The 16,371-nt window shown below is 47.0% G+C and overlaps 1 protein-coding gene across 7 annotated transcripts in view; it reads right to left on the bottom strand.

Annotated features, from left to right (window-relative positions):
- The window catches only part of MCM9 (minichromosome maintenance 9 homologous recombination repair factor), a 144,540-nt gene that overhangs the window by 84,189 nt on the left and 43,980 nt on the right, over positions 1 to 16,371 (bottom strand). The window lies entirely within an intron of this gene.

Below are 16,371 nucleotides of genomic sequence, written 5' to 3'. Positions count from 1 at the left end.
GCGATCCTTCTTCGCCTGATTCGAGGCCTGAGACTTTACGGGTTTTCCGGGCGGGACCTCGCACTGTGCCTTACTCTTTTTCGAAGCCTCTCCCTTCGAAGCGGCAGAGGACTTCTCTGCCGCGTCGAGGCAGGTCCCCGTCTGCTCGTTCCTCAGGGCCCCTTGTGGTCTCGCCCGAGGGCACTGACCCTTGTCTGTACAGTGGTTCCTCGGACGCTGGGGTCCTCCCCGATTCGTCTGCAGTGGGGCCGTTCTTAGACTCATCGGTGTCCTGAGCTCAGGACTCTGAGGTCCCCACTTATTATTCCAGGGAAGTCTCCCCCTCTTTCTCGGCTGCCCTGAGATCTAGGTCTTCCTTGCCTTCAGAGGATGAGTCTTCTTGTACCTCCTCCTTTACCCGGTTTGTTTTGGACATGGGCCGGGCTCTTAAGCTTGATCTCCAATCCGAGTCCCGGTATGCTCAGGAGTATTTGGCGGAGATGGGGCTTCCTCGTCCGCCTCGGGAAGCTTTGCGCTTTCCGTTGCATCAGGTGTCCCGGCAAACTTTCCTTCGGAATCTGGAGACTCCTTATGCTGTCACTGCCATTCCCTCCAAAATGGAGTCCCGTTACCGGACGGTGCCGGTCAAGGGCTTCAAAAGTGCACAGCTTTCCCATCAGTCTCTGGTGGTCGAGTCCTCCTTGAAGAAATCTAACACGTTCAAGGTCTACACGGCTGTCCCTCTGGGCAGGGAAGGGCGTACGATGGACAAATTCGGTCGCCACCTCTATCAGAACTGGGTTCTCAATTATAATTTCACCTTCACGTCCTATCTCAGGTACGGTGTGGACGCTCTCCTCTCGTTCCAGTCTGACGTGTCTGCTCATCGTAGGCAGGAGTTCCGTCTGCTTCATGAGACTCTTTCTCAGCTCTGTCTCTATATGTTTCAAGCGGCTTACAATGCCTTTGAGCTGTCCTCGAGGGTCACGGCCTTTGCGGTCGCCATGCGTCGCCTAGCCTGGCTCTGGATTGTGGACATGGATCCCAACCTCCAGGATCGTCTGGCTAACCTCCCTTGTGTGGGGAATGAGCTGTTTGATGACTCCATCGAGGCTGCCACTAACCTCCTGGAATCCTCCCCCCTTCCCATTGGGGACGCCTCCATCATTTCTATCCTCAGTGGGAGAAACTTACCACAGACCTGTGGGTTCTTTCCATTGTCCGGGAGGGGTACTCCCTTCACTTCAGTCGAGTATCCCCGGATCTTCCGCACGGAGAATTTCCTTTTCTCCAGTTGCACCTTCCCCTTCTTCTGCGGGAAGTGCAGGCCCTCCTTCGCCTCGGGACAGTCGAGGAGGTTCCTCAGGATCAGCTCAACACGGGATTTTACTCCCGGTTCTTTCTGGTCCCCAAGAAGACTGGAGACCTGCGTCCAATCCTGGACCTCAGGGCTCTGAACAAATTTCTGGTCAAGGAAAAGTTCCGGATGCTCATTCTTCCCACGTTGTATCCCCTGATGGACGACGGGGATTGGCTGTGCTCTTTGGATCTCAAGGAGGCTATGCGCACGTGCCGATTCATCCGGCTTCTCGCCGGTATCTGAGATTCCGGGTGGGAGATCTCCATCTCCAATACCGTGTTCTTCCCTTCGGTCTGGCTGCCTCCCCGAGGATGTTCACGAAGTGCCTGAAGAGGCTTTAGGTGTTTCCCTACCTCAACGATTGGCTCATCAAGGCCTCGTCCCGCCAGGCGGTTCTGAGGGCGACGAATCAAACTATCTCGCTCCTTCAGAGTCTCAGCTGCGAGGTGAACTTTCCGAAGTCCCATCTGTGTCCATCTCAGTCCCTCGAATTTATCGGGACAGACTGGACACATGTCATCTTTGCTCCTTCTTGCCTTGACCTTGTCAGGAGGCCCTTATCCATAATTGCCGAAAGGTGGCTCTCCTGTCCTCAGTCCCGGCCCGTCTCATGATGGCCCTGCTCGGTCACATAGCATCCACGGTTCACGTGACTCCTCTTGCCAGACTTCACCTCCGCATTCCTCAGTGGACTCTGGAATCTCAGTGGAGCCAGGATCGGGATCCGGTGTCTCAACACATTGTGGTAACTCCTTTGTTGAAACAGTCTCTCCGGTCATGGATGCTCTCTACCAATCTTTCCAGAGGTTTTCTGTTTCGCGCTCCTCCTGCGCAGAGGGTTCTCATGATGGACTCGTCGGCCTATGCTTGTGGGGTGCATCTGGACGGTCTTCGCACCCAGGGACTTTGGTCAAGTGCGGACCATCTCTATCACATCAATCTGCTGGAGCTCAGGGCGATGTTCAATGCTCTGAAGGCTTTCCGTCATCTGCTTCGCAACAGTGTCGTGCTGGTCCACATGGACAACCATGTCGCCATGTATTATATCAACAAACAGGGGGGCACGGGATCTCTCCCTGTGCCAGGAGGCGATGCGGCTCTGGGATTGGGCGATCCGCCGCAACATCTTTCTCAGGGTGGTCTACATTCAGGGCCACCAGAACTGTCTGGCAGACAAGTTGAACCGCCTTCTGCAGCCTCACGAATGATCTCTCCATTCCTCGACTCTGCGTCAGGTGTTTGCTCAGTGGGGGACTCCGGATGTTGATCTGTTTGCATCCCCTCCTCAATCACAAGTTGCCTTGCTTCTGCTCCAGGGTCTACACCCTGCATCGGAGTTAGGCGGATGCCTTCCTTCTGGACTGGACGAACCTTTTTCTGTATGCGTTCCCTCCATTCCCTCTGATCTTGAAGACTCTCATCATGATCAGGTCCACTCATGCCACTATGATTCTGATTGCTCCTTGGTGGCCCAGACAACCGTGATTCTCCCTTCTGCTGCAACTCAGTATCAGGGAGCCTCTTTTTCTGCCTGTTTTTCCTTCGCTGCTTACGCAGAGTCGTGGATCTCTACTTCATCCTAACCTGCAGTCTCTTCACTTAACAGCTTGGTTCCTCGAGACTTGATGGCCTCTTTCCAGTTGTCTCAGTCGGTCCTGGATGTTCTCGAGGCGTCTCGAAAGGAGTCCACTCGCCAATGTTACCATCAGAAGTGGACCTGTTTTTCATCTCGGTATGCTACGCAGCATCAGGAGCCGCACTCTGCCTCCTTGTCTTCTGTGCTGGATTATCTATTGCATTTGTCTGGTGCTGGTCTCAAATCTACATCTATTAGAGTCCACCTCAGTGCCATTGCTGCTTTTCATCAGCCGATTGACGGGAAACCTCTCTCTGTTCATCCTGTGGTTTCCCGATTCAGGAAGGGTCTTTTCCACGTTCGTCCTCCCCTTAAACCTCCACCGGTGGTTTGGGACCTTAATGTGGTTCTTTCTCTTTTGATGAAGCCTCCGTTTGAGCCGCTTACTTGGGCTCACTTGAAGTATCTCACTTGGAAAGTTGTGTTTCTCATTGCACTCACTTCTGCTCGCAGGGTCAGTGAGCTCCAGCCTTTGGTGTTGGACCCGCCTTTCACTGTTTTCCATCATGATAAGTTGGTTCTCGTATGCATCCTAAATTCTTGCCTAAGGTTGTTTCGGACTTTCATATTAACCAGTCCGTGGTTCTTCCGGTGTTTTTTCCGAAGCCCCACTCTCATCCTGGAGAAGTAGCTTTGCATACTCTTGACTGCAAGCATGCGCTGGCCTTTTACTTGAAGCGCACTGCTCCTCAGCTTTTTGTCTCTTTTGACCCCAATCATTTTGGGCGCCCTGTTTCTAAGCGGACCATTTCTAACTGGTTGGCCGCTTGTATCTCCTTCTGTTACGCTCAGGCTGGTCTCTCCCTGCTGGGTCGAGTTACGGGGCACAAGGTCAGAACGATGGCGGCGTCTGTTGCTTTCCTCCGGTCAAGGAAATCTACAAGGCTGCCACTTGGATTTTGGTTCATACGATGCTTTCTCCAGGCATGACAGCCATTTTGGCCAGTCCGTTTTGCAACATCTGTTCTCCTAGTTTGCCAAATCTCCCACCTTCCCTGTCGCGTGAGCTTGGAGGTCACCACATGTAGAGAATATGCTGCCTTTTTGTCCTGGAATAAAGCACAGTTACTTACCGTAACAGGTGTTATCCAGGGACAGCAGGCAGATATTCTCGCAACCCACCCAAGGTTGGCCTCTTTGCTTGCTACCTGAACTGAGGACACGCTGAGGAGACGCATGCCCCCGAGTCGGGCGGGAGGGGCACTCGCGCGGTACATTCGCAAGCTTGAAGGTCTTCAAGCAAGTTTGCTTGCGAAAACGACCGCTAGGGGGCTCCGTTGGTAACGTCACTCACCTGTAGAGAATATCTGCCTGCTGTCCCTGGATAACACCTGTTACGGTAAGTATTACAGAAGACGGATTACACCTCACCAAAGAAGGAGCAAGAGTATTGGCAGGTAACATGAAGAGGGCTATTGAGAAGACTTTAAACTAAAGGTCAGGGGAAAGCCGACGGTCGACCACAAGTCGATGGCCCGGACGACGATATGCCCTGAAGAAGGAACTACAGACAACTACCCAGGCATAGGGAGAGAAAAGCACGAAGACAATGAGGGAGACAACGTAGGAGCACAGACAGATACCACGAAATACTCAGTAGGGACTGCAAATCTTGGAAAGCCCATGAAGAGAACTTAAATGTATGTACACAAATGCTAGGAGCTTGAGAAACAAAATGGGAGAGTTGGAGACAATAGCAAGACGTGACGAACTAGAAATCATTGGCATAACAGAAACATGGTGGAATGATGAAAATGAATGGGATACAGTACTGCAGGGATACAAGCTATACAGAAGAGACAGAAAAGGGCAAAAAGGAGGAGGTATTGCCCTATATGTTCAAGAAAGAATAGAATCTGTTAGAGAGATGAAGACAGAGGGAAATGAGAAGTTGGAGTCCCTCTGGATTAAGCTTCCTAGACACAATGGTACAGACACAAAAATTGGCCTTTATTATCGACCGCCAGGATAGTCGGAGGAGACAGACTCAGAAATGATAGAGGAAATAAAACAAGGATGTAAGACAAGCAATGTAATGATCATGGGAGACTTTAACTTTCCAGGGATAGATTGGAACCTGGGAACCTCAAACTGCAGCAAAGAAATAAAATTACTGGAAATGGTAGGGGACTGCTTCCTAGATCAAATGGCAGAGCCAACGAGAGGGAATGACACCCTAGACTTGGTACTAAATGGCATTACTGGTCAGACTAAAGAAGTAGAAGTCACGGTCCCACTAGGATCGAGTGATCACAACATGATCAACTTTAAACTCGACATCGGGAAGGGGAAACGTATCAAAACCTTAACCACAACCCTCAACTTTAAAAAAGGAAGATACGATAGCATGAGAACCATGGTAAAAAAACGGCTCAAGAAAAGGATGAACACAATTAAATCGGTGGATCAGGCATGGTCCCTATTGAAAAATACTATCACAGAAGCACATAATCTCTATATTCCGCAGATATCCAAAGGACGGAAAAATAAAAGCAAGGGAGAACCAGCATAGCTTACTAAAGGATGTCGTAAGAGAAAAGAAGGACTCCTTTAAAAAATGGAAACGCGAACGAACTACCGAAGTCTGGAACAGCCACAAAAAAGACCAGAAGAAATGTCACAAGGTGGTGAGGGATGCCAAAAAGGTCTATAAGGAGAAATTAGCGCAAGAGGCCAAAAACTTCAAGCCCTTTTTTAGATACGTAAAAGGGAAAAAACCTGCAAAGGAGGCAGTGGGTCCGCTGGACGACCAGGGAAAAAAAGGGTGCATCAAAGAAGACAAACAAATTGCAGACAGACTGAACTCATGTCTTTACGAAGGAGGACATTACATCAATACCTGAAACAGTGAAAGTGTTCAAGGGAGAAATAGAGGACAGCCTCACCACATTAGAAGTAGATTTGGACCAGATATACTACCAGATCGACAAACTTAAAAGTGACAAGTCCCCTGGACCAGATGGAATTCACCCGAGAGTATTAAAGGTGCTGAAGGTGGAAATCGGTGAACTACTGCAAAACCTTGCCAACCTGTCAATCAAAACTGGACAGATACCGGACAACTGGAAGATAGCGAACATCACCCCAATTTTCAAAAAAGGGTCAAGAGGAGAACCGAGCAACTACAGACCGGTAAGTCTTACGTCTGTCCCTGGAAAGATGGCTGAAGCACTGATTAAAGATAGCATAGTCTGGCACTTGGATACACATGACCTGATGAGAGCCAGTCAACACGGCTTCAGGAAAGGGAAGTCATGTTTGACAAATTTACTACAATTCTTTGAAACTGTAAACAAATCCATCGATAACGGGGAACCAGTGGACATAATATACCTAGATTTCCAGAAAGTGTTCGACAAAGTTCCACACGAAAGACTTCTCAGGAAATTACAAAGCCACGGAATAGAGGGAGACATACTAAGATGGATAGGCAAATGACTGGAAAACAGAATGCAGAGGGTAGGCATAAATGGGAAGCTCTCAGACTGGGAGAAAGTGACTAGCGGTGTGCCCCAGGGTTCGGTTCTTGGGCCCATCTTATTTAATATTTTCATCAACGATCTAGAAGAAGGAACGTCTAGTGATATCATCAAATTTGCAGACGATACAAAGCTATGTCAGACAATCAGATCACAAAAGGACAGCGAGGAACTACAGAGAGACTTGAGCCAGTTGGAGAAATGGGCAGATGAAATTTAATGTGGAAAAGTGCAAAGTGATGCATTTGGGCAGAAAGAACAAGGAGCATGAGTACACCATGTCAGGTGCAACTCTGAGCAGGGCTGTGGAGTCGGTAGATAAATGTTTTGACTCCTCAGTTTTTTGTACTTCAGACTCCGACTCCAGGTACCTGAAATTTCCTCCGACTCCATCTCTTCGACTCTGACTCCACGGCACTGGTTAATTTTCAGATCGTTAAAATGGAATGTCAAGTTGAGAAAAATGAGCATTTTCGATACCATCTTCTTTTTGCTTTTAATCAAGGTTCTAAGGCTGCAGAAGCTGCTCGCAACATTTGTGCTGTGTATATAGTGGGTGCTATAGCTGAAAGAATCGCTCGTGATTGGTATGCCAAGTTCAAAAATGGAGACGGTAGATAAATGTTCCGACTCCTCAGTTTTTTGTACTTCTGACTCCGACTCCAGGTACCCGAAATTTCCTTCGACTCCGACTCCACAGCCCTGACTCTGAGTAAGAGTGAGCGAGAAAAGGACCTGGGGGTACTGATAGATAGGACCCTGAAACCATCAGCACAATGTGCAGTGGCGGCAAAGAAGGCAAATAGAATGTTGGGCATGATAAAGAAGGGAATCACAAGTAGATTGGAGGGTGTTATAATGCCGCTTTATAGAGCATTGGTCAGACCACACTTGGAATACTGTGTCCAACACTGGTCTCTCTATCTAAAGAAGGATATAAAACTGCTCGAGAGGGTGCAGAGACGAGCAACAAAGCTGGTAAAAGGTATGGAGAACTTGAGCTACGAAGAACGGCTTGGAAAACTGGGACTGTTCTCCCTTGAGAAGAGGAGGCTGCGAGGGGATATGATTGAGACTTTTAAAATAATAAAAGGAATCGACAAGATAGAGCAGGACAAAAAGTTATTTACGATGTCAAATGTGACTAGGACAAGAGGTCATGTTGAAGCTGAGGGGGGACAAGCCCAGGATAAATGCCAGGAAGTTCTGCTTCACACAGCGGGTGGTGGACACCTGGAACGCTCTCCCGGTGGAGATTGCTGCGGAACCGACCATTCTAGGATTTAAGGGCAAGTTAGATGCACATCTCCTCAGAAGGCAAATAGAGGGATACCGGTGACTAAGTTTTCGCCAGGTCGCACCTGGCTGGGCCTCCGCGTGAGTGCCTCACCGGACTTGATGGACCCAGGGTCTGATCCGGTGATGGCAGTTCTTATGTAACTGTGCTTTCTTGTACCAGCTGTGGAACTGCTCTGGCCCATCTTGAAGACCTATACGCTGCCTGTTCCTCAACACTAATGCCTCACTGGGTATCAGCATTGGAACCAACCAACCAATGCAGTGGGAGGAAGCTGCCCTGGAGTTGCAGAATGGTATTGTACCTTGATGTCTGAACATATGTCACATGTCAGCAGAGGCAAGTGCAGACTCGGACCTCTCAACAAATATTTCACTATCTGAGATGGACTATTCCTGGGTGTCTGAGGAGTAGTCACGAGACTTTTCATAGGAGAGGTTTCTTGGTCTACATTTGGACCCCTCCCATCACAGGAGAAAACAACCTCTCCTCCACCAGTTTTTTATGGGAAATGGAGAGGCTATTCAGCTGGAGATTAAAGGTGAGTCCAGAGTAAAATTATTGACTGTCTTCAATTATGATTCTCTGCCTAAGGAAGCTGTGACAGTGTCCTCTAGGATGCACAGATAATGAACTGGTAGACCCTATAGGCAATACCTATAAAGATGGATTCTATACAGAGAATTCAAAAGGCTCCTGGATTTGAGAAGGGCCAGTTGCCTTGCACTCCATGGTGGTTGAATCTGCTCTCAAAAGAGCCAGGCGTTCCAAGACTCATGCCTCAGCTTCCCCAGCTAGAGAAGCTTAAACACTGGATTCTTTTGAGAGGAGAGTTCATCAGTCCTAATGTTTACCTCCCCCATCCCGACCTATCAGCTGTACCCAAGTATCTACTTCAGGGGTGTCAAAGTCCCTCCTCGAGAGCCGCAATCCAGTTGGGTTTTTAGGATTTCCCCAATGAATATGCATGAGATTTATCAGCATACAATGAAAGCAGTGCATTCAAATAGATCTCATGCATATTCATTGGGGAAATTCTGAAAACCCAACTGGATTGCAGCCCTCAAGGAGGAACTTTGATCTACTTTGTCCCTGGTACCCAGTGCGCTTGATTACACAGAAACAGGCTTCACCAGCTAGCCTCCAAAAAGGAGGAGTGCAGAAAGTATTTGGTTAGGGCCATCTTTGACTGTTTTGATGTGGCACACTGATTATCTGCTTTAGATATCAGTACATCCACTTTCTTGGCTACATGTAACGAACCTAGAACCTGAGGTTCAGGACAAGTTGTTGGGTGTTTTGTGCTTAGGGGACAACCTTTTTGGAGGTCGCTGACCTTATTAAAAAACATGCCAACATCATCAAGTCCCTCTCTTTGCTGCCTAGAGCTATAAGGATAGTAAAAAAAAAAAAAAAAGGGGTGGGGGTGGTGGAATGAGGCCTTTACTCACCCAGTATTTACCATCACAAATGGCAATCTGAAGCACCTGAGAAACACTCCAGCTTGAATTGCTGCCTTATCTTCTCATGAGCTGAACTCCCCTGCACAGGCACAACAGAAGATCTGAAGAGGGATTCAACCTGGGTTCCTTGGTTTTCAGCCCATTGCATTAATCATTAGGCTACCTTTCATCTCTTTTTGAGAAGTACCCAGAGAAGGGCAACCATATTGCACATTTCCAGCCCCTATCTACCTCCTCAAATGCAAAAGAATATAATGGGGCTCATTTTCAAAGCACTTAGACTTACATAGTAACATATGGTACTATGTAAGTCTAAGTGCTTTGAAAATATGCCTCCAACTATCTAAAACCATGGATCCCTGAGAGCCCCATCTGGAGTCTAGCCCTCTGCTAGAATCATACTGAAGACTGCTTTTATATAGTGAAAAATGGTTTGAGGCTGCCCCCCCCCCCCCATTAATTTTTTCCATGCATCATAATCCTAATCCAGCCTTAAAGGCACAAAAAGTGTTAATAAAAAAAGCAATAGAGCCATATCTTATTTCCCATGCAGTGCATGTACCACAGCTTAATTCAGGGACCTTCTCCAGTCTTACTTTTGGCTGGGTGCTAAAGTCCTGCTCCTTTGCACCTGAAGAGAAAGAAATTGGCAGGGGGAAAAGATTCAACTCCTCTCAGAAGTGCACTCTTCACTGAGGCCTGTATCCAGAAAAGAACCCTGAAAATTACCTCAGATATGTGGGCTGAACTGGCAGGCAAGTTGAGTACTTTGGCCTAATCGCTCTGAATATTATAGAGTTTTCTGTCTTAAGGTAAGCAAACAACTTTCCAGCCACTTATTTAAATCCTTTTCAGGGGAAGGAGGAAAACAGTGAGGAACTCATATAGGTCTTGCATCAGCCTATTGGTATGTCAGGCTACCTGCAGCCAGGAAGCTGAGCTACATGCGTCATACAGTAGTCGCCATCGGGCGATGACTAGGGACAGTGCTCTGCACTCAAGCAAGTCCAGTATGTGGATCTAGGAACTTGGGATCTGGCCATTAGGCTTGAGCAGGCTATGCAGGAGCACTAACCGGAACAGCAAAGATACTTACTTTTCCTGTTCACCGAGGACAACAGGCATATATGCCAACTAGGGGAAATGGGTGGGTTGTGAGAATATATGCCTGCTGTCCTCGGAAAACACTTGCTACAGTTAAGTATTGTTACTTTCTCCGAGGACAAGCAGGCATAATATTCTCACCTATGGGACTCCCAAGCCACCAGGAGCATGGCTCTGAAGAAGGATAGTGGATATATAAGCCTGGCGAAACCCAAGAGGGTCGGAGGGAAAGTTGGTGCTCAGGAAGTAAAAAGATTCTAAGAACTGTTTGTTCAAACAACCTATCTCTCCTGGAGTTTTGTTCTAAACATAGAGAGAGGAGAAGGTATGGATTAAGGACCAAGTAGCTGCTTTGCAGATATCCTCAATATATGTGGAGCAGAAATGAGCTACTGAGGCAGCATAACTTTTGACAGTGTGGGCTATTACAGGGCCCTGTAACATTAGTCCAACCTGCGTGCATGCAAAGGAAATAAGTCCACCAGCCAAGTAGAGAGAGTTCTCTTGGTAACAGGAACTCCGTTAGGGTCAAAAGCCACAAAGAGCTGGGAGGATCCTCTATGGCATTTAGTTCAGTCCAGGTAGTATACCAGAGTACGTTTGCAGTCCAAAGATGTGAAGAGTTGCTTCTCCAGGATGAGAATATGACTTTGGAAAGAAAAAAACAGGCAAAATGATGGCTTGGTTGAGGTGGAATTCTAAGAAGATTTTGGGTAGGAATTTTGGATGAGTTTAGAGTATTACTCTGTTATGATAGATTCTTGTGTAAGGATGATCAGGCACAAGTGCTTGAAGTTCACTGACACAGTATGCAGACGTGAGGGCTATGAGGTAAACAACTTTCCAAGTGAGAAGTCTGAGAGAGCAAGTTGTGAGTGACTCATAAGGAGACTTCATAAGTGTAGATAGTACCACATTAAGATCCCAGGCAACATATGTGGTTTGGTATAGTAAAATCGTTTCATGAACCTGGCTACTAAGGGATGAACAGAAGAGGTTTCTTGTCCAAGGGAAAGTAAAACACAGTGATAGCAGCTAGATGTATGCAAACCAAGTTGGGTTTTAGATCACAAAGAAATGATCCAGGATAGATGGAAATGGACATATGATAGGTTCAAGAGAATGCATTGCACACCAGGATGAAAATCTTGTCCACTTGAAATGGTAACAGTGCTGAGTGGAATGTTTTCTAGAAGCTTTAAGAACAGCGGAGACTGTAGTTGAGAGACAGATAGCATTTACTGGTGTTCCCCATTTGGAGAAAATCTGACACACAATGATTATGCTGAGAAACCATTCATGGGGTTGAAGTCTGCTCAATTTATCTGCAAACACTTGCTGCTTCCCTGCTAAATAAACTGCCCTGCGAAGTATGCCGTAAACAGCCGCCCAAGTCCAAATCTGGACTGCTCCCATGCAAAAGAAGTGAGAGTACGTGCCTCCTTGTTTGTTCAGATAGAACATGGCAACTTGATTGTATGAAAAAGGACTACTTGGTGGAGTAGTTGGTCTTAGAATGTTTTGAGAGTTCCTATTGCTTATAGCTCTAGGAGATTGATATGGAAGTTTTACTTGTGGTGAGACCATACTCAAGTGTGCAGGCATTCCAGATGCCCATCCTAACACTGAAGCATCCTTGGTGGCGGGGCGGGGTGGAGGGCTGAGTAAGGTTGTGAGGAACCATCCACCATTGAAGTGACGGATGTTGGAAGTGACTTGGATTGGAGCAGACAGATATCCCGTGGCTTGAGTCTATTAGGTTAAAAGGGTCCATTGTAGTATTCTGAAGTGAAGATGTGTGAATGGGGTGATGTGTACTGTGGATGCCATATGTCCTAGAAAGCATAGCATCTGACATGTAGTAATTTATGGAAAGTTGGAGACTGTTTGATAGAGGTGAATCAGATTATCGACTCTTTGCAGTGGTAGAAAAGCCCAATCCTGTGTAGTGTCTAAGAATGCTCCTATGAACTCTAGCATCTGAGATGGGACTTTTGGTATCATTTGGTAATTTATGGCAAATCCTAGTAACTCTAGAAGATGAACTGATGGCATGCTGAGCTAGTAGAATCAATTATCAAAAATTTAGTGTGAAAACTGTAAAGATATTATAGCAGTACCTTTCCTGACGCAGAACCACCACATAGATAGCAAAATATTACTCAAAACAGCCTCAAAGTCTCAACAAGCATAGAAAACAGCCACAGCTATCTAGAGAAACTATGCTGTATTGGAGCTCAGAATCCTATCATTGGCTGATATTATCAGAAAAAAAGAGCACTTAAAAACAAAACAATACCTCAAAATGCTTTAAAAAACCTGGTAATATAGAAAATCAAACACAAAATTGTTCCAACAGCAGGAAATGGATCTACACAAAATGTTCTCAAAATAGGAAAAGAGCAAAACAAAAACTTATCTGGAATTTTCAGCTGAAGCCAGTCCAATCTATGATTTATTGTAGAAAATCCTTGTCATCTGTTGTCTCTTTCTTATAGCAGGAACTCATTCACTGGCAAGGCATCTGACAAAATCCCTTATACTTCCTCCACCTTGGGCAAAACACCAGCCCCTCACAATTCTAGGGTTCTAGCACTAACATGGAGCAATACCACCACACCTGACGCTAGCAGACAAACTATGGCTTTCAAAGGTGCCGGTTTCTCACAGTTTTTATATTGTTCAGCTAGAAATGAAATTATCTGCTCTCATCTTCTACGAAAATAAATCTCTACAGGGCTGCTTGTTTCATAGAAACATAGAAGATGATGGCAGATAAGGGCCATAGCCCATCAGGTCTGCCCACTCTACTGACCCACCCCCAAGTCTACTATCCTAGGCATATCCCGCTGCATCAGGAGAAATCAAAATCAGAGAGCCATAGTTTGTCTTGTGGCTCTTTTCTGGTTATCACGTAATTTAACAATTGCCTTTAATTTTTGATTTGCACTCGTATTTCCACCTGTACGATGCTCTGGATCAGGCAATGGGCAGGAGATTCTGTTTTGAAGGCTACTTTGAGTACGCTACCTTTCAAGGGCTGAATGCTCTATCTTTGCCACACAGTGGGGGGGGGGGGAACGGGTCATGGTGCTTTTCGCGGTTCTAGACTGTTTCATCAGAACTCAGTGGTGTGCTCTGCTCAGACACAGAATACTGAGTATTCTATGGCTACACAATCCCCCTTAGGGGGCAAAACACACTCAATTATTTTCTTTCTCTATCTCCATCTACTGATCAACGGGCACAACCCTCACTTTTTATTTTATTTGTTTACCAGTCCATTATTTAGCCCTTTCTTCTGATAATACTCAGAACAGGTTTCAAGTTTAATAAGTATTTGATTAATCGCTTACTCAAATATCTAAGCGATGAACAAATCATTCAATTTACAGATAATACAGGGGTTATAAAAGGACAGATGGACACTTAACAAAACATATTAAATTAACGACTAACAGAATAAACAGAAAAGGAAAACAAGGGGAAAGGCAGGGTAATGAAATCTATATAATAAAACCGTAGGCGGCGCATGCGCAGTCTTATCGGCGTGCTTCCATGATCCGTATGTCCGTGGCCGCCAAGACTGCAGCATGCCCCGCGCTTACTACGGCCCCACGCGCAGCTCAGTTCGGCACGGCGGTTTCCCCAGATAGGGGAAGTCGAAAAACTCACTCCCGACGCGCAGCTGAGTTCGGCACGGCGATTTCCCCGGTTTCCCCAGATAGGGGAAGCCGAACTGCTCACTCCCGTCTCAGCGGCCTGCACGTCGACGATTCAAACCCCCCCCCCCCCCCGGGGCTGCCTAAAGAAACAAAGTTTCACGGTGCTTGGCCCGCCAAACAATTCCTGATGTTGCCGAAATTTGCCCCACCGTTCCTTCCCTTCCTCCATCAGGTCAGTTCAACTCCGCCTATGTTAAAAGGAGCTGCTTTGAAATTGGAGCCCTGCCGCCACCGTAACACGTTCCCTCTGCCGCGGTCCCATATGTCAGAGAAGGGGCGGGACCAAGGCAGAGGGGAAAGTGCTACGGCAGTGGCAGGCCTCCGATTTCGACGCGGCTCCTTTTAACATTGGTGGATTCACTGCACCTGATGGAGGGAGGGAAGGGTGGTTGTGCGGTGCGGGAAGGGGGCGGCAAGGGACTAAGTTGGCCGGTAGTGCTGTTTTTCCGTGAAGGAGGAACACGTGAAAAGAAAACAAAATAAAGAAAACGTTGGCCCCCGCCGAAGAAGTGGAATGTGGAGGAGGGGCGCGAGGAGCCGGAGAACTGTATGTAAGTGTGTGCGCGCGCGTGTGTATAGCCGAGGAGGAAGTGCAGCAGGAGCAAGGAGGTGGGGAGAGTGGATTTCCCCTACTTGGATGTCAGTAAAAGCTTTGGTCCTGTGATCCTCACTCTTTTCCTGGGGCTACTGCTGGACAGGGGGGGAAGCAGGACATAAAGGAGAAGAGCTACTGCTGGACAGGGGGAGGAGGGAATGGGAGGGGTGCTGCTGGACAGGGGGAGATAAAAGGAAAAGGGCTACTGCTATATGGGGGGAGCAGGGAAAGGGGGGGAGGTGTTGCTGGACAGGGAGGAGGTAAAAATAAGGGAGAAGGGCTGCTAGCACCCGTTAATATAACGGGCTAAACAACTAGTACAATAATAATGATAGAAAGAAGGACGATTATGGTAAAAAACAATAGGAGGGAAATAAAAGAAGTAGCCTTATGAAAATAAGCAAAAATATGCTGGGACTCCTAAATATCATAAGCGTCTTTGAAAAGAAAGCTCTTAAGTTTACTTTTAAATTTATCTAAGTTCTTTTCTTCTCTGAGATAAATAGGGAGGGAGTTCCAAGTTACAGGTTACAAAGTAATGCACATAAGAACATAAGAATAGCCTCACTGGGTGAGACCAATGGTCCCATCAAGCCCAGTAGCCCATTCCCATGATAGCCAATCCAGGTCACCAGTACCTGGCCAAAACCCAAGGTGTCTTTCTCAATAACAGACTAAGGACATTTCCTCCAGGAACTTGTCCAAACATTTCTTAAAATCAGCTACGCTTTCCGCTCTTACCACATCCTCTGGCAACGCGTTCCAGAGCTTAACTATTCTCTAAGTGAAAAAAAAAATTCCTCCAATTGGTTTTAAAAGTATTTTCCTGTAACTTCATTGAGTGTCCCCTAGTCTATGTAATTTTTGACGGAATGAAAAATCAATCCACTTGTACCTGTTCTACTCCACTCAGGATTTTGTAGACTTCAATCATATCTTCCCTCAGCCGTCTCTTTTCTAAGCTGAAGAGCCCTGTTTTAGTCTTTCCTCATACGATAGGAGTTCCATCCCCTTTACTATCTTGGTCGCAATAGGTGAGTCATACTAGACATGTGGATTATATCCTAATGGCTGCGAACCATTTGCAGAAGGAATCCACTCTGGATTTTTCTGTGTCCCTCCTCTACTTCACTGAGTGCTCTACTGCCACCTGTAGTTTTTCCCTTCTGCACACGAACCTGAAGGAGTGCTTCTATTCTGCTCTCCCCTTTTTCTTATTTTGTTTGGTGTTTTTCGACCCTTTTTGGGGAGTTTTCTTTGTGCTCGGAGCATATTCTTCACCTCTACCTGCACAAAGAAAAAGTGGACTCCAGTCTGCAGCTGACAGGCCAATCCCTGGTGGTACCTGTTAGCCAACCTGCACTGCAGCTCGGGATCGTCCCCGCTTTGATCTCACCTACTGTTAACAGGGGTTCCAGTGCAGGCTGTTAGGCTCCCTTAGGAGGCTCAGCGGTGTCTCGCAGGTGCCGGCTGCGTTTTTGCCTCCATCTTTTCCCTTAGCGTGTCTGTCAGTCTGTGGGGATGGTGGTATAGTCAGGCACCATGTCTGACTGGCAGCCCGAAGATCAGCATCTCTGATTTCAGCTACTGTAAGAGAGCTGAGGCTGGCTGCAGCACATTTTCAGCAAAGGTCACAATGAGAAAGGTGAGGTGGATTGGAGGGAAGGTTCTGAATTTCAGCTTTAAAGGTTTCTACACGTCCCACTGTATTCCCTCACCTGGAAAATCCTAAA

Source organism: Geotrypetes seraphini, chromosome 3, assembly GCF_902459505.1.
Source record: "Geotrypetes seraphini chromosome 3, aGeoSer1.1, whole genome shotgun sequence".
Taxonomy (NCBI): Eukaryota; Metazoa; Chordata; class Amphibia; order Gymnophiona; family Dermophiidae; genus Geotrypetes; species Geotrypetes seraphini.
Note: the sequence above shows the minus strand (reverse complement) of the source record. Positions and strands in the feature narration are given on the sequence as shown.